Source organism: Mandrillus leucophaeus, unplaced genomic scaffold, assembly GCF_000951045.1.
Source record: "Mandrillus leucophaeus isolate KB7577 unplaced genomic scaffold, Mleu.le_1.0 Scaffold309, whole genome shotgun sequence".
In the NCBI taxonomy this organism is placed as follows: Eukaryota; Metazoa; Chordata; class Mammalia; order Primates; family Cercopithecidae; genus Mandrillus; species Mandrillus leucophaeus.
The window spans coordinates 2,690,615-2,713,495 of NW_012103243.1; the positions used below are offsets into that span (position 1 = coordinate 2,690,615).

At 38.8% G+C, this 22,881-nt stretch overlaps 1 protein-coding gene across 8 annotated transcripts in view; it reads left to right on the plus strand.

Moving 5' to 3' along the window:
• The window catches only part of ESRRG (estrogen-related receptor gamma), a 683,317-nt gene that overhangs the window by 139,222 nt on the left and 521,214 nt on the right, over nt 1-22,881 (plus strand). For 2 of the 8 annotated variants that reach the window (XM_011987388.1, XM_011987392.1), the window contains exon 2: nt 1,665-2,136. The exons of the other annotated variants lie outside the window; for them this stretch is intronic. The gene's annotated coding sequence lies outside the window, so the exon portion shown is untranslated. The remainder of the gene's footprint in view (nt 1-1,664; nt 2,137-22,881) is intronic. 8 annotated transcript variants of the gene reach the window in all.

The following is a 22,881-nucleotide window of genomic DNA, read 5'->3' on the forward strand; positions in this document are numbered from 1 at the left end:
TTCTTTCTTTCTTTCTTTCTTTCTTTCTTTCTTTCTTTCTTTCTTTCTTTCTTTCTTTCTTTCTTTCTTTCCTTTCTTTCTTTCTTGACAGAATCTCGCTCTGATGCCCAGGCTGGAGTGCAGTGGCAACATCTTGGCTCACTGCCAGCTTTGCCTCCTGGGTTCAAGTGATTCTCATGGCTCAGCCACCACAGTAGGTGGAATTACAGATGTGCACCGCCACGCCTGGCTAATTTTTGTATTTTTAGTAGAGACGGGATTTCACCATGTTGGCCATGCTGATCTGAAACTCCTGGCCTCAAGTGATCCACCAGCCTCAGTTTCCCAAAGTGCTGGGATTATAGATGTGAGCCATCATGCCCAGGTGTTCCTTTCTTTTAAAAAAAATTATAATGGCGCCAAACTTATTAGCAGTTGGAGATTTGAGCTGGGATTGTGAAGGGCCATTTCCATGTGCTGAACTGGCTTAAGCTATCAATTCTTGTCCACTCACTTTTGATGTACAAATGACTTTCAATGTAAAGAGATTTTAAAACAAAAGTTTGGTCATTCTCTCTGTTCAAAATGCTAGTATGGTTCTCCATTTCCTTCAGTAAAAGTCAAAGTCTTTGTAATATCCAAGAAAGCCTTTTGTGAACTGGCGCCTACCTCCTCCCTGACCTCCACTCTGACTCCTCTCCTCTCATTATCTCTGCCCCAACCACCCTGGCCTCCTTGCTATTCCCTGAGCTTACCAGACTTGCCCCTGTCTTAGGGTCTTTTCATTGGCTGTTTCCTCTACTTGAAATATTCTTTATATATATTTCATGATCAACGCCTTTTGTAATTTAAGTCTTTTCTCAAGTGTTACATTTTCAATGAGGTCTATACCCACTACCCTATTTAAACCTGAAACAGTGAACATGAGACCAAATATGTGTTCAAAAATTGTGTGTGATTGAATGAAGGAATTATTCATGGAGGAATAGGGAAAAGCTGCGGCTGCTTTTTACTGCCCGAGGCAGGTTGGTATCATCCACTTGACTCATTTTCAGACTCCGGTGCTTGCAAAGGGTCTCTAAAGACAGTAATCAAGTGTGGATTTGCTTTATTTCTGTGGGAGAGTTCCTGCCATTCAGAAATCAGCACTACATCCATTCCTATATTTTTACAGAGTTCCAACATAGAAAAAAAGAACCAAAGAAAAGAAGGCAGCTTCCACTAAGGTGTATGATAGTAGACAGGCTGATATTACTTAAAGGAAGAAATTAGTTGAACCATTTCTGTAGACATTAGACAAATTGTTTCACTCAGAGTTAAAAAGCAGCTTGGGAGTATTAAAGTATACGGTGCTTGCATGCACTTATGATGGTCTTAGCTTATGATCTTATATCACTTTTATTTCTCCATTAAATCAAGATGTATCTCATTGAGGCCACCATCCTACATGACACAGCAGGGTTTATTTTGGTACTGGTGAACGGAATTGTCCCTGATTGAATGGAAAAGTGTATCTGTCTTTAACATGTGCATAGTGTGGATAGCTGGAGTTTCAGTTGGCATGGAAGTCTATGCAACAGAAACAGAGTGCATAGGCCCTTGCTCCATGAGACCAATGCTTTGCTGAATGCCTGCCCTTTCTAAACATGAAGCCATGTCTTGCCTTTTTTTCTGTGTGTTTTCAGTGACAATGTTGCTACATGGTCCTTCACTTGGAGTTAGTGCAACAAGGAGACATCTGAGCTTAAAATTTGTGAAACATCTAAAGAAATCAAGCTTTATATAGGATCACCGTTGTGGCTTGAATTGTGTCTCCCCAAAAGATATTGAAGTCCTAACCACCTCCCTATACCTTACAATATGGTCTTTATTAGAAGTAGGGTCTTTGCAGAAGATCAAGTTAAGATGAAATCATTTAATTGGGCCTTAGTTCGATATATCTTGTGTCCTTATAAAAGGGGACAATTTGGACACAGGGACAAGGGGAGAACGCCACATAAAGGTTAGAGTTATGCTGCCATACGCCAAGGAACTCCAAAGATTCCTGGCAAGCCACTAAAAGCTAGGAGAGATTCATGGAACAGAGGCTCCCTCATAGACTACCAATGGAATCAACCCTGCTGACATCTTGATTTCAGACTTCTAGCCTCCAGGACTGTGAGACAAATTTCTGTTTTTTAAGCCACTGGCTTGTGGTACTTTATTACAGAAGCCCTAGCAAACTAATACAATAACTGTTCACTTATGTATAATAAGGCAAGCATTAAGTAGCATTCAGATGACAACAGAGCACTCTACTTAGTACATTTTACATGTAAAAAATCTTGGGGATAAGCAAAGATGTATGAAATAGATTATGCTCATGTAATGAAGTCATTGTTTAGCCCACATTTCCATGGAATGCTTATTAATTAACAATAGCTTGATACTGGTATATCTGATACAGAATAACAGTAGATACTGTTTGAGAATTGGAACGGAAGCATTAAGAGTTTCCCCTTTTAGAAGCAAACATGGGAATAGTCACATCTAATCTTTTCACATTGAAGATGCAAGGGTTGAGTGGTTTGCCATGATCAGAACACAGAAGCCAGGAAGGAGGTTGATCAGTTTATCTCTGAATCAATCTGAGATTCTAAACCACCCTTTTTGAAAAACAAACAAACAAAAAAAACTACATGTCTTCTCACAAATGATGAATCATCACAGAGTTACTAATCAACCAATGTTTGCTGAACGAATAAGCAAATCTACAGATTTTTCAGCCAGGGTGTTGGTAAAATACTGGATCTTTTTTAGTTTTTAAATCCATGTCAAATACCTCTTGAACTAGGAAGAAAAATGAGAAATTTGGAGTCAGACAGACCTGGGATGGGCTTGAACCCCAGTGTATCCACACCAGCTATGTAAAGTTGGTTTAATTAGCTCCTCCAAGTCTCAATCACATCCTCTCCATAACAGAGAAAAAAAACCTTGAAAATGTATTGTAAATATGAGATAATGTATGTAATGTACTGAGCACAGTTCCTAGCATATATGTGCTTGATGAAGAGTGCTCTTTTGATTTAAGTATCCTTATGGATAGTACCCATAACAACAATATCTTTACATACACCTAGACCATGCTGCCACTGTGGCAGGTGCATATGAGTTGGCTTTGTAAAAATAATGATAAGATGTGAACCCAGTTTCAGCTCTTGTCTTCTCCCAGTCCTCCTTTAACACAAGAACTGGGCATACAGATTCAGGTAATTGGGGTTGGGCATGCAGTCTGTGGTCCAGAGAGGGTAAAACTAAATAGTTCACCCAAGCCACTGATCCACAGCCTTCTCTTTTCTGACACATTGTTGTATTCAAGCCCAGGAGAGTCACAAATAATCACAAGAAACAGGACCATGCTGTGTGTGATTACCTCAGTAGTATACAGAAGTGGCACACTAGCTCCAGCCTATGCTTCATGGGTTACATGAACCATGGAAATGTGAATGTCCATGTTTTGTTATCTTTTCTGAAATCTCATTCAAAGTGTGGACATCACCCAGCTGCTCTCAATGGTCATTTATAATTTTGTTATAAGATTTTATAAATTGTATAAATTTGTTGAAATGTGTTATGAATCCATTTATATTCTTCTTACTTGTCCAATACCTTGGAATTTATGAGATATAGAATTTTATCTCATGCTGTGTGAAGGAATATTTCTAATTATCTCTTATAAATAACGATTAGGGTTATCCTCATATATGCACATTGCTGAGATTAAAATCACTGAAAACTGATTCTTAATTGTGATAACAGAAATAACAAAATGTAAGCAAAATGCTAAATTATGTAGGGATAATTAAATGATAACAACATTATAAGTGGATTTATATTTGCAAAAAAGAAGTAATGTCTAGATAAAATATGCCATCATGCCATCTTCAAAGCCTATTTTTAGACTGCTATCACTCCATGAAATGAGGATGGTATAACATCATGATAATATGATTGTCCAATGTTTGTGGGCAAACAACACTGGCAAAAGTGTAGAGAAAGCATGTTGTTAACGTTCAAAATTTCATTTTTAGTTTCTTTTGTCTTTTTATTTGTCTAACTTTTTCCTGCAGCTTTAAGAAGTAGAGAATCATAGATAATGTTAATATCTATTTTCAAATAAAACATCTATTTTACATTTTAGGTGTTTAGTGCTTCTTGCATTTTATTATCAGAAACAATGGCTTGAAAACAGCGTCTTTGTTTCACAAGAGGTTAGCTGCTTCTGCTTGAAATCACAATCCTTTGTGATTTTAAAATTAGCTCCTTAGCCAGAGCTATGATGTCACCAAGGTGCAGAAGAAGCAGTAGTAAGTAGCAAGTGGATCAATCCTTAGGAAACAAAGATCCTGTTTTCATGCAAATATCTTTCATGATTAAAAAAGAGAAGAAAAAAATCCCTGAGCATGGGTGAAAGAGTTATTGGTTCTACATTTTTAGAGAAATTGCTGAAAGCGATTTAGCCATGCAAACTAATGACCTTTACAGTTCTCTCAAGGTTAATGGGGTCCAGGAAAATGGTAATGTAATAATTTGGGTTCCTTGGATGTCCCAGTGACTTGGCTGTTCCTTATATTTGCTAGTATTGTATGGTGGAGGAGAATAGTGTTCATTATAAAATGTATTTGGAATCCTCTGTCCCTATTTTAAACCCTTTTCCGTATAGAATAGCAAAAGTATTTAGGAAAGATGACCTCAGTGGGAAACTTTGTAAATTCTCTCTTTATTCAAATTAAGTAGGAAGCTAAAATTTGTAGCAAAAATGTAAAATGGTAAACAGACTTTATTACAGAAAACCTATAATGTAACAACTCAAAGTCTAAGACATTCATAACTAGGAAACATCAAAAGTTGGGGACTCAGTAGAACCATGCTGCTGCAATATGTACCTTAAAGGCCTCCCTCATGGGCAAAGGGAAGCTGTTCATGCTTTTTCTGTACAGCTGGGGAGGAAAAGCCAGACATTGGTCTGTTTCACTGCATGCCAGGCTGCTAAATGAAGTGGCTGCTAGTTCCTTGCAGGAGTATCCTGCTAGCGGCATGTTCTGCAGGGTTGCCTTTAAGGAGCTCTTGAGAGGCCAAGTGTTTTGGTGTTATCAAGAGGGGCTCATTATACCGAGGGAATCAATTTAGAATGACTTTAATGGGATTGAGAGTCAAACTGCAGTACAGCCCTATGACAAAGAGAATTTAAAGTGCCCTGTATTTATTATGCCTTTCTCTCTTTAATTATGTCTGTCTTTAATATTCTACTGTTAGCTCCTTTAATGTTTTTCTTCTCCACGTTTTTGGCATTTTTATGATTTGCAGTTCCATTCTAAATGGGCACATGTCATAATGTCATCTAATTCTATTGAGAAAAATGCCCCTGTTTCCTGTGGCTTTTGGCCAAGGCATACTATTACTTTTGATTTTGATTTTTTTTTTTTTTTTACAGATGATGTAGCCTGTGCAATATAAAGTAAAAGATTCTTTCCAACTTGCAAAAGATATTTAATGCTTTCTTTTGCAGTCTCCTTGGGACCATAGGTTGTGCGCCTTACAGTCAAATTCTTAACACCTAATATAGTGTCTGCTGGCCCACTGAGAGTGCTTAGTGAATATTGGCTGAATGAATGAATGAATGAATGATATTAGCATGCAGATTATTCTTAATATTGCTATAATAGTGTTTTGCTCTCAATTTACAGCGTTAGGGGAGGACTCAGCACTTTTTGAGTATAATGAATACAGTATTGTGAATATATAATGTGGTAGACTAGAATCAGATTGTAAATATTTTCACCTTTTTTTGGCTACTCCTTGACTCTTTCTCACCTTTATTTCTCACCTTCATTTATTCACTTATTTATTCAGCTTTCAAAATAAGGCCCCCAGTGTGCATAAATTACTATATTCCATTTCCCCCTTTCCTTTTTGCCTGTTGTTTTTCACTTTTTTTCTCCTCTGGTTTATCTATACTGTTATCTATCTTCTCTGTTTTTCCTCCTCTCATCCCCTTACCCTGTCCATTCTTCCCATTTCCATTCCTTGTTTTCCTTTAATACTTACCATTTCTACTTCCAGTCTTCTGCATATACACTTTTAATACTATCCTTTTAAAGTATAGCATATCATCTTATCTAACTCTTCCTGCTCTCTTCCTTCTTTTCCTTCTCTGTAAAGTCCAAAGAAGCAGAGACATAGTCATTGAAGAAATTATCCTAGACTCTTCCCCCTCAATCAAGAAAGGTAATCAAGAAAGGTTATTACTTGATTTTCCTTAGTAACCCACATTTTGAATCCTGGAGAAATGGAGAATCTCCATTTCTGCTGTCCTGTACTTTATATGCATAGGAGTGAATGACAAGAAAGAAAACACTAGAATGGGATCAGGACACAAGCTGGTTTATGATAGAACAAAAAGAATAGGACAAAATGTAGACAGGAGATAGAGGAAATTGTGTAAGTAATTCTTAAAATTCTGACCTCATTGATTTATTCATATTATTGGAATCTCGATATTAGTAACCAGGGACTTGACAGTGAGTAAGATTCAGATTCTGCCTGAAGGAGATACTAGTATAGGTGAAAAGATAGGGCTGTAAGAATAACACCCAACCTAGAACTTGGAAGGACCAGGATACCCTCGGGCAGAAATAAGAGCTAGGTTGAGTCAGGAAGGGTAATTTAACAGTAACTAGGGAAGTGGAGGAAAGCAGCCATTCATGCCTAGCCACTGGAAGCATGCTCCTTAGTGAAGGAGCTCACAGGGTGAAATCCTAAAAATCTTATTGGCTAAGCTAAGAAGTAGGAACGTCATCCTGAAGTCAATGGAGAGCCACTGAAGGGTTTGAAGCAGAGGAGTGACATTTTGGAGAGACACTCTGGTAAGATCATGGAGAATGAATGGAGGAAAACCACAGACAGGTGACAGACAGTGAGGAAGCTGTTGCAGTCATCAAGGTGGGAGATGATGGTGGCCTTCCCTAAAGTAGTGATGATGCAAATAAGCGATGAATTCAGGGTATGTAAAGAGAATAGAAGAACAGGTCATGCTTATATACTGGATGCAAGAGATGAAGGAGGAGCAGGGGTCAAGAATGGCATTTGGTCTCCTGAGTCCTGAGGAAAGGTTCTATTTCAGAAGAGTTATCTCAGTTTCTTTGATCTTTAAGTGCAGGCTAGTGTTCCTAAAAGCTTCCAGATTGACATCCCTGAAGACGAATGCCATCTTCTGTTTCATCACAGTGAACAGCAAAGCTGGCTCGTGATGGTGCTCTCTTCTGTGTGCAGAAATCTGCACAGCAAGAGCAGGATCACTGAGGGTTTTAAGCATATTTAGAAGTTGTTGAACGGGACCGGGCGTGATGGCTCACACCTGTACTCCCAGCACTTTGGGAGGCCGAGGCAGGCGGATCATGAGGTCAGGAGATTGAGACCATCCTGGCTAACACGGTGAAACTCCGTCTCTACTAAAAAAAATACAAAAAATTAGCCAGGAGTGGTGGCGGGCACCTGTAGTCCCAGCTACTCAGGAGACTGAGGCAGGAGAATGGCAATAACCCGGGAGGCGGAGCTTGCAGTGAGCCGAGATAGTGCCACTGAACTCCAACGTGGGCGACAGAGCGAGACTCCATCTCAAAAAAAAAAAACAAAAAACAAAAAAAGAAGAAGAAGAAGTTGTTGAACGGTTAGGACTGAATTGAGTGTTATCAAATACAAGGCTAAAATACACTTTTTTACTGTCTCTTATGGACGAGCACAATCAAAGTAGTTGTACCAGGATATGTGTGTGTGTTTACACATGTGAGTTTATATGTGTGTGCAGTCACATGTATCCGTGTGTGTGTGTGTTTTTGTGCAGATAGCATCCCTTCTGGGTCCCCCATCACTGGGAGGGTCTCCTTTAATGCCTCCAAGATGATGGTTGGTATTTTTAAAATGCGTCCTCGTTACTAGAGAGGAGCTACTAACTCATCTTCCACAAAAGTAAGTCAAACAATTGTCAGTTGAAATGATTTTTTTTTTCACTGCTTAATGTCTAGACAAAATTTGAACTGGTGACTTCAAAGTGAGTGACTCTATAGCCCATTACCAGTCCCCTGAGACATGTAATCTACTTTAAAGATACATTTTAAATAACCTACTATGGAAAATGTAGTTAGCAAGCTCAGAGATATGCTTACATTTAAGAACTCTCAGATATGCACTTACAGATTTTTTTAAAAGTCTTTTCAAGGAGTAAAATGAGAACGAAAGGGATGAATCATTTTATTAGAGCAATTAAAACATTGGCTCCTGTTTTCATCCATCATATTCATGAAATAAAAATATATTAGAGAAAAAGTGATATTTACTTGGAGATAAAATTTGAAGTATAAGGAAGATAAAAGTCCATTTTTCTGAAAGAAGTAACTGAAAAATCTGCTATAGGTTATAATTCAGGCAGAACCTCATCACTATGGACCAGGAGGTGGAGTGAGATCATTGTGGAACAGGAGCCAGAGTGAGCGCAATCTCTACCCAATATTTTTTGAGCCACAAACGTAGCCAGGAGTGAGTCATTCAACAGGGTACCTCAGAGGTGGAGGGTCTTGGATATAAATGGGCAAGACTGCGGTACGGGAAGATCTGTCACCTTAACCTTGGATCTGCCCTCATCATCTCTGGGTGAGTTCAAAGTAATCAACGTATCTGATTCCGGTCTCTGCCTTAGGCCACGTCCACACTGCAGGGATGCTTCAGGTGACTCAGAGATGGTTCTTAAATCCAACTATCTCCGCTCCCAAACTCCAAATGATATAACCTTTTCTTCTTGGGTTGCATATAAGTTATATAAAAGTAGCATGGGAAATGATTAATAAGTGTGGATTTTGCTCATTGTGTTTCCCTGAAAATGGGCAAGTGAAGAGAGAAGTGGAGATTTCAGTTGTACCATAGAAAGGTAGGAGAAGGAGGGAGAAGGTGAGGGAGGAGGGCTTTCTCTCACCTTTTTGTTTATTCAACACGTGTTTGCATGAGGTACCAGGAAGAGTATGAGACTTAGAGAAACGTAGGTTCAATTTCTTGTGGCTAAGTGTACCACTTTGCAGAGTTGTTTTAAAGTGTGAATCAAATAACTCATTCATTCATTCATTCATTCATTCATTCATTCATTCATGCATCAACTACTTACTGAATATCTACTAATTGCTAAATATCCAAGAGTAAACAATGAAGTTAAAACTCCTACTTTGGTGAAACTTACATTCGGGTTGGTAGAGCTAAACCTAGTAAACAATTGAAACAAATATATCAGTGGGTGGATGATAAAACAAGGTGAGGAGTGAGAGGGATCAAATCGTGATGATGTTTCAGATGGTGATTATAGGAAGCCTCTTTGATGTGGGAGGTGACGTTGTGTGGTGACTTGCTGAACAAAGAGGGAAGGACATAATGAGGCATCTGGCACCATGGTTAGCACTTAATTAATGGTAACTATTGTTATAATCACTGTCATCATAATCTTTGATAATAATGGTATACATTAAGCCTGCATGTGCTTTGTAAATTTTGGGAATCTGTAAAGTATTATAGGGAGTTTGGTTTGAAGCACACTTATGTTGGAATTTGATATCTATGTTTATAAATAATTTTTATTTTCAGTCACAGTTTAACTTTGGAGATATCTAATAATGTTAAAGGAAAATCAACAAAAGCTGAGTGTTTTGTGTGGTTAAATATCTTACAACTTTCTCCCCCATCAATACAATTAAACAAACATTTTTTTGATCATTTACTTTGCGTCAGGCACTATGCTGGGTACTGGGGAACAAAACAATGTAAAATAAAATCTTTGCCTTCAGGAAGCTTATAATCTGATTTTATCTCTAGTAATTCAAGACTCTTGCACTATTTGTGTTAATAGAACTTGCAGGAGGGATTCAGATGCTGACAAGGCTCTGAGAGTTTAGGAAAACAAGTTGCATTTGAGTGTTAACTTTGATGTTTGTATAGTTTTATAAAATATGTAAGAGGCTTTTCCATTAGCGAATAAGACTTTCAAAAAGCTTTCAAAATCACATGTCATAAGTAGTTAAATATCACTGAAGGGGAGTCACAAAGACTGACAGCTTGGAAGCTTAAGCACTGTATGTGGTTTAGGATGTGTGACTAAGGTGAAACCCCTATTCCCATCTTAATTGAGATTATGTAGGTCCAACCAATTCGTTTGGTCTGAAAAATCCAGACTACATGGGAATCCAAATTCAACTTGGCAACCCCGTATTATTTTTTGGCCTCTGAAAGGAGCATTTCACACATTGTCTGGTAAAGGTTAGGGATGAAAAATCACAGCCCATGTGTATCCCAAGATGGAATGAAGTGGAACTTGGGCAAAGTGATTTACAACAGAGACACACGTACCTATGTTGCACATTTAGTGGCACAGGTAAAACATGCCTGCAAATTACTTTCTAGGGAGAATTCATGTTTGTTTTCAGAATCTGTAGTTTACTTTGGGACCAGACATGGCATGGATTCAGAGGCCTATTCTAACCTTCTCTAACATGACCATGGCTTATCACCCTCTACCTCCATTTCCTGTTTCTTGTTCTTCAAGGAATATTCTATCCCATCCCATCCCATCCCATCCCATCCCATCCCATCCCATCCCATCCTGTCCCATCCCAGCCTATCCTATTATGTAGTTCTCTAATGGGAAATTAGCTATTTCCCCCATTAGATGTGTAAACCTCATGAGGCGGACACTTTGTCTTGTTCATCTGTTCATCCAGTGCTTGGCCCAGAGTAGGCTCCCAATGAATATATGCTGAGTTAATATGTTTTAGCAATGATGGATGATAACAGCAGCAGCAGCACCAATAACAAAACCCTTAGTATTCCCTAGAGGTTGGCTGAGGACAGAAAAATCCTGTGACATCAGAGTAAAGATTCTATGTTGGTTTCAATGGCACAGTATTAGCGCTCTTTATAGCAACAGTCCCCAACATTTTTGGCACCAGAAACTGGTTTTGTGGAAGACAGTTTTACCATGGATGGGTGGGGGATGGTTTTGGGATGAAACTGTTTTACCTCAGATCATCAGGCATTACTTAGATTATCATAAGCAGCATGCCAACTAGACCTCTCGCATGAACAATTCATAATAGGGTTTATGCTTCTATGAGAATCTAATGCCACTGCTGATCTGACAGGAGGCAGAGCTCGGGTGGTAATGCTCACCTCCCTGTCACTCACCTCCTGCTGTGCGACCAGTTTCCTAACAGGCCACGGGTTGTATATGGGGTGGGGTGTATATGGGGTGGGGTTGGGGGGCAGTTGGGGACCCCTGCTTTATAGGACCACATGAAATAGCAATACAGTACAGTTGACCCTAGAACAATGCAGAATTGAAAATCCACCTATAACATTTTTACTCCTCTAAAACTTCACTACTAACAGCCTACTGTTGACTGGAAACTTTAAAATAAAATAAACAGTGATTCAACACATATTTTGTAGGTTGTGTGTGTTATATACTGTATCCTTACAATAAAGTAAGCTAGAGAAAAGAAAATGTTATTAAGAAAATCATAAGGAAGAGAAAATATATTTACTATTTGTTAAGTGGAAGGAGATTATCACAAAGGTCGTGACTCTTGTCATCTTCACATTGAGTAGACTGAGGAGGAGGAAGAGGAGGAATTGGTTTTGCTGTCTCAGAGGTGGCCGAGATGGGAGAAAATCCGCATATAAGTGGACCCATATAGTTTAAGCCCATGTTGTTCAAGGGTCAACACTAAATGAAATTAACTCTTTGACTCTTTTTGCTAAACTTTATGATACAAAAAGGTACTATGCACCAAATGTTTAATGTATATATATAAATGGGGCTAAAATGTTGTTTGCATTGATTATTTTTAAAGTTATATGCTTTTTACTTTAAAAAATATTTTTGAAATTTGGATAAGTGGTGCTATTATTCAACTTTAACAATAGGACTCATTGGTTCAGTTTGCAAAACATCCATTTTTTAGGGTTGGGGAACACATTGATCAGCATCCATTGTTCTAGAAACGTTATATTTGCCTGTCATGCCATCCCTCACTGTCCCCACTGTGAAAATCTGAATAGTTTGACCCAAGAGTAGAACCATGTTGGACAAATTTCTGGTGGCATTCCTTTATGAGTTCAGACAATTTTTTGCCTCTAAAGAATTATTGGGTATAACAGAGAATTTCTCGGTGTTCCTGTAGATCATTATGTAGCTTCTTAACCATCCACATCTCAACTAAGACACATTATAAAAAGCTGCGGATATCTTTCTCTGTCTCCTCCCCCATGCACACTATTCATGTAAACTAAAGCCAAACCACTCATTTTAGAGAGTAAAGTTAGGAGCCCATTGAAACATACCAGCAACTAGTGATACCAAAGAACTTTCTTCTCACCAGGAGTTTCCAGTGGAAAGTGCCTTGTAAATACCTATTGCTGAGCTATAGGTAGAAGTCAGTGGGAACCAAGTCATATTACCTGGAAACAGGAAGCTGCAGGGACACACTTTTTCTCTGAATATGAAGGAAAATGTAAGCCATCACTGAGCTGTTTGACATAGGTGAATAATAAGTACATATCAGAATAGGAAATTGCGTGAAGGAAGTTTGGGGCTGTATTTAAATACACACATGTATATACATGTTATCAAAAATCTGGGGTTGAGTTTTTTGATTGATGGAATCCTTGAAAGCCTATTTTCACCTATTGGTTGATGATTTCAACTGGAGAAAACATGATTCATTAGATAAATTTATAAATCATCCCCACTTCTTTTTTTTTTTTTTTTTTGAGACAGAGTCTCTCTTTATCAACCAGACTGAGTGCAGTGGCAACATCATGGCTCACTGTAGCTCCATTGATCCTCCCACCTCAGTCTCCTGAGTAGCTAGGACTACAGGTAAATACCACCATGCCCAGCTAATTTTTGTGTTTTTCTTAGAGATAGAGATGGGGTTTTATCATATTGCCCAGCCTAGCCTTAATCTCTGGGGCTCAAACAATTCACTCGCCTCAGCCTCCCAAAGTGCTGGGATTCCATATGTGAGCCACCCCCATCTCCCTTTTTGAATAAAAAGACACTGATATCTAGTGTTGAGTTTTGTTGCATGAAAAATTACCCACTCCAGAATTTTCTGACAGGTCATTAAATACAAACAATAGGCACTTGTACTTGTGTGGGTAAGAAAGGCTCTATCTCCAACATCTGCCTTTCAGGTCTCATGGTGGAAGTGTGATTGTTGCAATCTCAATTAAAGGGCTATGGCTGTAGTTGACTGTCATCCATTTTAGTGGACTAGAAAACTTGAGGTACTTCAAAACATGAGGCACTTTCATTTTCTTTAGGCACGTTTATTTTCTCTTTCAGTTTTGTCTGAATTCATGATAGACATTCTCCTTGGGGCTGTGGTAAATGACTCAGGTTAAAGCCCAGAAGTGTCCATTGCTGCTGTCTGAAAGGCATGAATCATCTAGGAAGATATCTAGAGTAACACTTGAAGGTACCAGAATCTAAGCCGGGGAAATAGACAAATATGGTATTACCAAACTCAAATAGCTACCCCTGAAGAGGAACTGAGTATGGATTGAATATTCAAGTCACCATATCAGAACTCAGTGGATCTGAGGGATGGGGTTCTCAAACAGAAAGACAGAAATTAGGAATGAGTCCACAGCCAAGAACTAGATGGACAGGAACCTGAAGGAACCACATGTAGTAGGTAGGAAGAGGGAGGCAGTGAGTTTTGCTGCTGAGTTCCTGTGTTCACAAGCAGCATACACTGAGTGTTGAGAGTTACAATAAGGAAAACAACTGATAAGTATGGCAGATCAAAAATAGTCTTTTACAGGTAGTCCAAAAGGTTTCCACAGTGATAATGGAATACCTAAATCCTGATGGTAAGTAATTTCTCCCCCTCAAAAGTCACATTCAGGGTAACTAGAAAGCAATGATGCTGTTGGCCATATATGGCTTCTGGACTTGATGATAATAAGTAAAGTAATAGGAATTATGCAACTCTAGATGTACCTTTACTTTCTCCCAATTGTGTTTTCTCTGATGAGGCTTCAATAATGCAACACCTTAGTCTGAGTTTCCACAGGAACAGACTCCAAAACAAAGATTCAAGGGCATGTAGATTATCTGGGAAGTGATCAGAGTAGAAAAATAAGGAAATAAGATAGAGAAGGAAAGGCAGCCAATAAAAGGCTTTTTTATTAAGTTACCTCTATGGATAACTGGAGTTCAATCTTGCTGGGAAACTCTGGGAAGCTTTAGAGTGATGCCACCAAAGGGTGAAGAAAATGGAATATTTGTATACTAACTCTTCTGTAGATCACTGGTTAGAGCTTGGATGACAGATCGATTCCCCGGAACAGCTCCACTGCCATGCAAGCAGATAGGCAAACCATCATGGTGGCCAGAGAATGCCTCTGAGCAAAAAAGTTTTAGGTGATGGCAGCTAAAACAGCCTTCACTAACTTGGTAAGGAAGAAGGGATGGGAGTGGAGCACTGGCAACTCCTGCTGTTTCCAGGGAGTGCCTGTCCTGGACTTAAGCTCACAGGGTAAAAAGTGGTAGAAAGGAAATGAGTACTTCATCAAACTCTTGACCAAACTCTTCTACAGAATAGAGACAAAGCCCTCAGTATCCCTTCACTTGTCTTCTTCCCCTGAAATTTGATTTCCACTCAAAGAAGAAGTAGGATTGTAATGGTATTGTCACATCCCTCATTAAAGTACACACACATTCAGACATCCCAAACCTTCAGTATGAGAAAGACATTTCTAAGCAGGAGAGGGAAGCTGGACCAAGCAGCAGCAATGACTGTTCTCCCCTTGGAATCCCTGGTGCCACTAGCATTCTGCTCCTTCATGGGTTGATGGCTTTTCTTTAAACTGGGCCATGCATGGAAGCATGCTCTTTTTCCTTAAGCACAGCTATGTTAGAGAAAGGATATCAAACTAAAAATGCAAAATTAGGTGCAAAAGTGAATATTTATTCAGAATGAGAAAGAAAATCACGACAAATTTTAAATGTAACAAAGCTTACAAATATCACACCATTTAAAAAATTCAGAAAAATTACAAAATTCTAATTAGCTGTCTGGCACTACTGTGTAAAATATTTTTTTCTGTATTTTTTGGCTACATGCACTTCGATTGCCTCTTCTTTGACAACAAAGGTTATGTAATGTCATTTTCTATAGAGAGAATAGAAAGAAAAACAAATTGAAATTTGTTTTTTATTATTGATGGTTTAAGAAGTCTTCTTCAGTTACACTACTCATAATTGGCAACATTATGTAAATTTTTAGGAGTGTTGTCGAATTTTTGGAAAAACTCTATCAAGCTTCTTTCATATATGAACTGGGAGATTTAGAAACATTTTCCAGACTGGGTCTATGCATTTCAAGCCCTTTTTCTTGTTTTATTTCATTTTATTTATTTATTTTGAGACAGAGTCTCTCTCCATTGCCCAGGCTGGAGCGCAGTTGTGTGATATTGGCTCACTGCAACCCCTACCTCTCAGGCTCAAGTGATCCTCCAGCCTCAGCCTCCCGAGTAGCTGGGACTACAGGCATGCCCCACCACCCCAGGCTGATTTTTGTATTATTATTATTATTAATTTTACAGAGACAAGGTTTCTCTATGTTTCTCAGGCTAGTTGACTCCTGGCCTCAAGTGATCTGCCCACCGTGGCCACCCAAAGTGCTGGGATTAGAGGCATGAGCCACCACACTGGCCTCAAACCTTCTTTCTCTTCTATGACCCATTGGTTTGAAGCCAGGCCACATGTTTAAATTTCTGTACAATTTCTGAATCTACATTCTCAAACATGGTACCTGTACAGGGTGGATAGACTGGTAGAAGCATTCCTGCAAGTTATTCCTACATGGGGATAATTAAGAATAATTTAACTATATGTGATTGTGAGCCACCTAAATATAAACTATGAAATCCAGAATAACTATATCGACAACTCAACTTTCCTTTGCCAAATTCCAGGAATGTCTGGGATCATTCCTGGGTCACCCAACCCAAGAGACGTGTGGACGGAAAGCCAGAGATCAATTGTGGTTAAAATATCTTGCTATAGGAAATGTCACCAAAATATACAGCTATCTGTACAGAGGGCCTTGAGAGGAGCTTCCATAGTGAAGGGACCTAAAGATTAGACCCTTTAGCTTCATGGTCAAGCTTTCTTTGCCCATAGCATGGTTTTAGAAGTTGTCATGTTCTTTACCTATTTCATGTCCTGTCTAAGAGACCTATATTTTAGTACCCAAGGACTGGTATACATTTGTATGAATCTTGCTTAGCTTTTTGCTTTCTAATTCCTTGCCTGTCTCTGCGTGGCAGATGCCATCTACCTTGGCAGCCAACCCATATCCAACCTCATTCTTCTGGATCAAATCTAAGGTAAAAGTTTGAATACATTTACCCTCTAAGAGTTTTGCTACCAGCAGTCCTGACTGCCCCCCACCATAAATGATAAGATTATGGTAGTTGATGATGATGTCAGACAAATGGCCTTCAAGCAAGACTTGACCAACATTGACTTACACAATATAGAAGAGGTGAGTTTTATTCCATTTAACCCAATGGAAAAGCAACTTCCTAACTAAAAATGAAAATCATACCATTAATATCAAAGATATAGAGATGGGGAGGATTAGTCCAGCACAGAGAGATATACAGCCATTTACTGGAATTAGTTATGAAGGGAGCAACTTTGCCTTTGAAATATTTAGAGACACCTTGTACTACCTCTTCCTCCTCCAGCTTGGATCTGAGGGTAAAGCTTCCAGCATGCTACTCTGAGTTATATTGGCTCACCTCTTCCAGTGTGTGGAGGTGGGCTGGGAAAGGCACATCTTCTAGCTAAAGACTTCCTTTACCAGAAGTTCTTTCCAGTTGAGAAAAACTGAAAGGTGATTTATTAGGCTGTTCAAAAGAACCTCCTGCCCTACCACACCTGCCTCTGATACTTACAAATATGTTCTGAAGTTCATAGTTATTTACAGATTCTCTCCAGAAGATCTTTTACAGGTTAGGTTTTGTAAAAGTAGCCTTGGAAACTGGACGTGCCATACAGGGGTTCCGTACTGGTAAACCCAGCCACAATTCTGAAACTGGAGCCATACTTTTGTCTGTGAGGAAACCATTGAAATAACAAGAAATAATACATACACTGGTGATTTGTATGAAATTATTCTTGAGTTTATTATTTAATAAAGAATATTCAGAAATAGGCAAGTAAAACATGTCATTGATGTCACAGATGAAGAAGCTACGTACATGTGTTAACGGGATTCATTCACTGGTTTATGGACCCAGACTTCTCCTGGGACGCCACAAATCCACGGGTATGTAGACCCCTTTCAGTTTGATAGGAATGCAGATTAGTCACCAAATATCTGTGAATAGTCAAGGATTATGCAAATAATTCTCCTGTGGGCTCACTAAGGGATTCTCTTCTCCAGCATGTAGCCTAGAAACATTTTGAGTGGAGACAGCCCAGAGATTTCAGCAATGTTGGTTGTGCTTTTGCTGAGCAGACGTTTTTATGGACACCTGGGCCATCCTCACTGCACAAAGAATCTTTGTAAACATTTCCTCTAGTCAGCACTTTCCCATTATAGGAATGGTTAAAATTATCAGGTGTCATCCCCAAAACAGATGTTTGTTTCTGCCAAATTATTATACGAAGCTTCCATATTGGAGATGTTAAAGAAATACTTGCAACTGAAATACGTACTCTGCTTGTTAAGCCTTTGCCAAAATACCCTTTTATGTTTAGAGAGCTATTTTGCATGAAGCTATTGTCAGCTTGTGTGGGCAGGTCGTTCTCTAAGTGTAGTATGGATGCAGTTTGGGGATTAGAAGATCTTAAAATGATCATGAGGATTTATTTTGAGTTCTGAGTTCTTCAAAAGAAAAAATATACGTAAGAGTATATTCCTGCCAGGGGCTCCCAGAAACCTGAACGTAGTTCTTGTTTCTTTTGTTTCAAGAAACAAAGCACAAGATTTGCTTGAATTCTACACATGGGAAGTTCTAAATGTAGTCGTGTTCTTTGGTTATTTATAGCGCATGAGCCTCCACATACTCTCCCTTCTTATTATCTCTCCACCCCCTCTCCCAGCACCATGACCCTATATTTAGAACTGAAGCGTCATCTTCTGTGACCACAGCAAGGTTGTGCCTCTGAGAAGGATTGCAGGTTACAAGGATAAATCACCAAATGGAGAAGATATCCATTTAGGACATTTTCACCTTCTGGGAGATAAGACCTCTATGTAAGAAACCCAATTAGTAGGCAGGTTCTCTTTTATATCATTTTATAGAAGAATGCATTTTTTATAATAACCTGGTATGCGTTGCAAAAAACACTGCTGTCATTACATATTACTGAGTTTTTGGAGTAGATCTTTATTGTTTACACACACACACACACACACACACACAGGTACATGCATGTGAAAGGGATTATTTGCGTAAAATTTAAAATTCTAGTTTAACAACAACAGTATCAACAAAACTTTTAACCCAGGAAGATCTTTGATACCTGCTTTTGAGAAGGGAAGTAAGTCTTTGAAGATATATCATGGAATTCCCTCACCAAAAAAAAAATCAGTACAGCATGCTTGTAATCCCAGCACTTTGGGAGGCCAAGATGGGAGGATCACTTGAGCCCAGGAGTTTGAGACCAGTCTGGGCAACATGGCAAACCCTGTCTGTATAAAAAATACAAAATTTAGCTAGATGTGGTGGTGCATGCCTATAGTCCCAGCTATTAGGGAGGCTGAGGTCAGAGGGTCACTTGAGCCTGGGAGATCGAGGCTGCAGAAAGCCTAGATCACACCACCACACTCCCACCTAGGTGACCGCCGTCTTTGATACTAATTCTAATAATAGCTATAAAAGTGCTAAGCACATTTAATGAATTCTTTCATTTAATCTGCATGTTACACATCAGGTATGTAGTAGCATTCCCACTTTAGAGATAAGAAAGTTTAGGCTTAGACAGTTTAAAAAAAAAGAAACAAACAATTCAAAGTCATATAACTAGTCAGATTTCAAATTCAAATGGTCTGACTCCCGGGCCAGAGCTTTAAACCATTATCCTAATGCTCATAGATACAATTCTCTGATGACTTATGTCATCTTGTGTGTGAAGATAGAATTATTCACGATTGTGACCTAGGCATCAGCAGTTGGCTGTGATGTCACCTTTTATATGTGCTGGGTTCTTACTGCTCATTAAATTCTGGATGTTGATTTAGAAATCACAGAAAGAACCTCTTTGTCTATTGTTTATTGTAAAGTGGAGTTCTCCTTTATAGTTTTCTTGCTACTGAAACCCAGCAGTTATATGGCTAAAAACACTTAAGTTTGGAAGCCAAAGATTGGTTTTAAGTAAGGTGCTCTTCTACTCTCTACTATTCCATTCATTTTCAATACTTTTCTTTCTTTCTCTTTTCTCCTGAAGGTGTTTTATAAAACCATAAGCTCCACAGAAATTGCCCCAGTCACCCTCCAGTTGTATTTCTATCCATGAGTACGTTGTCGAATGGGCAGATGCTTGTTGTGTGGTAGGAATGGTGAGGGATATACTCCAGGTATGGCAGTGCTTTGTTTATGGGGAGAAAAAAAATCAAAGAGTGGGAGATAAGTGCTCAAATCTCTTGCTTAGACAGCCTATCACTGCCCATCTAGAACATAAAACTTTTGGCTCGTTTCTTTTCAGATCCAAAAAGAAAATACTATTTTTCTTAGAAAATACCCAATGTATACCTGCATGTTTCTATCCAGTGAAAGGCTGTACTATGGCATTTGAATCAGAGCACTTACATTGCATGATTTTCTTCTTTTTCTCCAAGTGGTACTGAGTGCAGTTAAGCTGTTACACACTTGATGTAAAATTTTTGCATTTAAAAATCACCCATCTTTAAAAAGGGAAAAATAGTCCTGGCATTTTGGGGAAAGAGTTTTCTCTGAAGGAGGGAGGAGAAAAATATGGAGAATAATGAATTCATCAAGCTGAAAATGCACGAAGCAGCGAAGCGCTCAGGCTTCAATACATGGCAAATGGAAAGAGAGCTCCCATTACTGTCGAGATGCACAGACACAGCCCCGCTAATCGCTTGGTCATGCTTGGGAGACACTAAGTCATCACAGGCCATGACATGGTGAGAACAGGGTGCCAGGGGTTTGTTGTAAGAAAAAATTGTTTATTTAACATCCATAACCAGTAGCACTCCTTTCTCCGACCCTCATCCTCAGGTGACAAGTCTTGGTTTGGAAAATGCATATGTATGTGTGTGTCTGTGTGTGCATGCGTATGTGTGCATGTGTATGTGTTTAACTCTTTAGGTTCAACACAAATGGAGATTATATGGGTAGTAAAAATTATCTTGTAAGTAACTATTGGAACCAATAAATTAATTTTATTTCTTTCTATAATTTGTTGTCTCTTATATGTATAAACAATATTAAATATAAAATAATAAAAGTTAACATTTATTGAAGAGTTGTTTTGTGCGAGATGCAGTTTTGAGTTATTTACATGAATTGCTTCATCAGCTCCTCATGACAGAACTATAAAATAGGGTACCATTATTGTCTCCATTTTATAGGCCATAAGTAGCCTGTCCAAGGTCATAGAGCTAATGAATAGCGAAGTCAAGTTTGGGACTGATATTGTCTGACTCCAAAGCTGGTACTCTTAACCACTGTAAGTTGTATTAGATTACGTTCTTGGAGACTTCCAATGAAACCAGAGGACAAATTAGTTGAAGAGACAAATTACGGTTTTTCACTCTTTCAACATATATTTTATTGAGTATTGTGCTTATGATAGAGTGGAAAGACAAATATATACATAACGCCCACTCAATAACATTCTTGCTGTAATAGCAAGATGCATTAGGGGCAGAAGTAGCATGGAGGAAGGGATAATTGTACCTTTGGGTATTGCTTCATGTACTCTGCTATGAAACCAGTGACTAGCATGGTATCTGGACTTAGTAGGTATTCCATAAATAGTGCAGTCAGGAAAAGATGCAAATGGGTAACATCTAGCTGAGAATTTATGGATAAATAGTAGTTTCCTTATGGATAAGGTGGGAAATGGTATTCCAGGATGAGAGAGGAGCATATGAAAGGCAGGAGACCGCCTGGCCTGTTCAGGCAACTACATTGGTTCTATATTGCTGAAGCATAAAATGGAAGAGACAAGACAAGAGAGGGAGCCAGGATTGTTCAACTATTGAGCAGAGTTGTAATGGACATTGTATGCCATGCAGTGGGATATGCATTTATCTGGAGAAGTGGGGATGCCATTTAAGTAACATGAGTATTGTGGAGGGGTGGTTCAGCTTGAGGTTACAGAAACAGCCCCTTGGAAGTTGAATTGAAGTGGGTAGGGGAGCAGTCCAGATTAGAGGCTATTGCAGTGATCCTGGATGAGATGATGTGGGTAAACAGTACAGTTCCTGTCGAGCTGGAGAGGTCCCACGGACTTACTAAATATTCAGTAGATGGGGATAGATATGACTGGTCACTCATTAGATAGATTTCTGGAAAATCTGGAAAATATTAGTAAGATATGCTGCCATTAACCAGGATGGGGAATAAAAATAATAAAACAGACTTGGAGTAAAACATTGTGCATTCTCTCAATGTTGTCAGGTTTGAGGTTTTTCTGGGACATATAGCTGGAGTTGTCTAAAAGTCAGTTGAACACACATGAGTCAAACTTAGACAATAGGACTGTGTTTGAGCAAGTATCAGCAGCAGACATGGAGGTAACAACCGGTGAATTTTACTAACCAAAGTTACCATTCTGTGCACAGTGGTGTAACATGGAACACAAGCGTTAGTGCTGCACAAATTCATAATAAAACAAGAAAAAGTAGGATTGAGTATCCATAGAGGGAGTTGTTAAATGGACATCATGAAATAAAATAATTGGGATTGGAAAGTGAGGGTTTTAATTGGGTAGAAAGAAAAGAAAGGGGAAAAATAGCATTTTGTATGGAAGAATCCTTAGATTTAGCAGTGTGATCCTTTAGACACTTCCTTGGGAGGTGTCCATTTTAAATATTGCATCATTTGATTCTGGAGGCTTTGGAGCTTTAGGAAATACTTTACTAAGAGTGAGTGCCTTAATGAAATATGTGCATTTTTATTAAATCACTATTAAACCCTCTTTTGAAATGGGCAAGCTGACTATATAATAGCGTGATGTGTTGGTGCCAGTTTTCCTCTAAAATCTACTTTAAATTTTCATTCCAATTATTAAACACTTATTATAGTCTTTACTTAGGGAGCCAGCATTCTAAGTACTTTACATCTATTAATTCATTTAATTTTCATCACACTCCTATGTGGTAGGGTTTATCATCTACCTCATATATGATACCATATAAAATAGGTACCATTTTATAGATAAGGAAACGGAGGCACAGTTTGAGTGACTTGTCAAGCAGCTAGTAAGTAGGTGATCCTGGATTTTGAATTCAAGTGTTGTGGTTCCACTATCCTGCATTATATTGTCTCTCTGATGTCATGGCCAGAAGACCCAAGAATCTAAGATTCTTGGCCATAGTCAAGCTTCCCACCTCTTAGAATCCCCAAGGGATATTTATGAAGAAGACAGTAACCGGTAAATGGCAGATTCGGGTGTAGAATGGGGGGTGGAAGAGAGATAAATGCATACGGTATTGTGGCTGGCTGTTTCATGTCAAATCTCAAAGCAGAACTCTAAAGTTAGTTGAGAGTTGAGAGGAGAGGCATTTTATCCCTTAAAGCCAATCCCGAATCACACATTGACTCCCTGTAAGG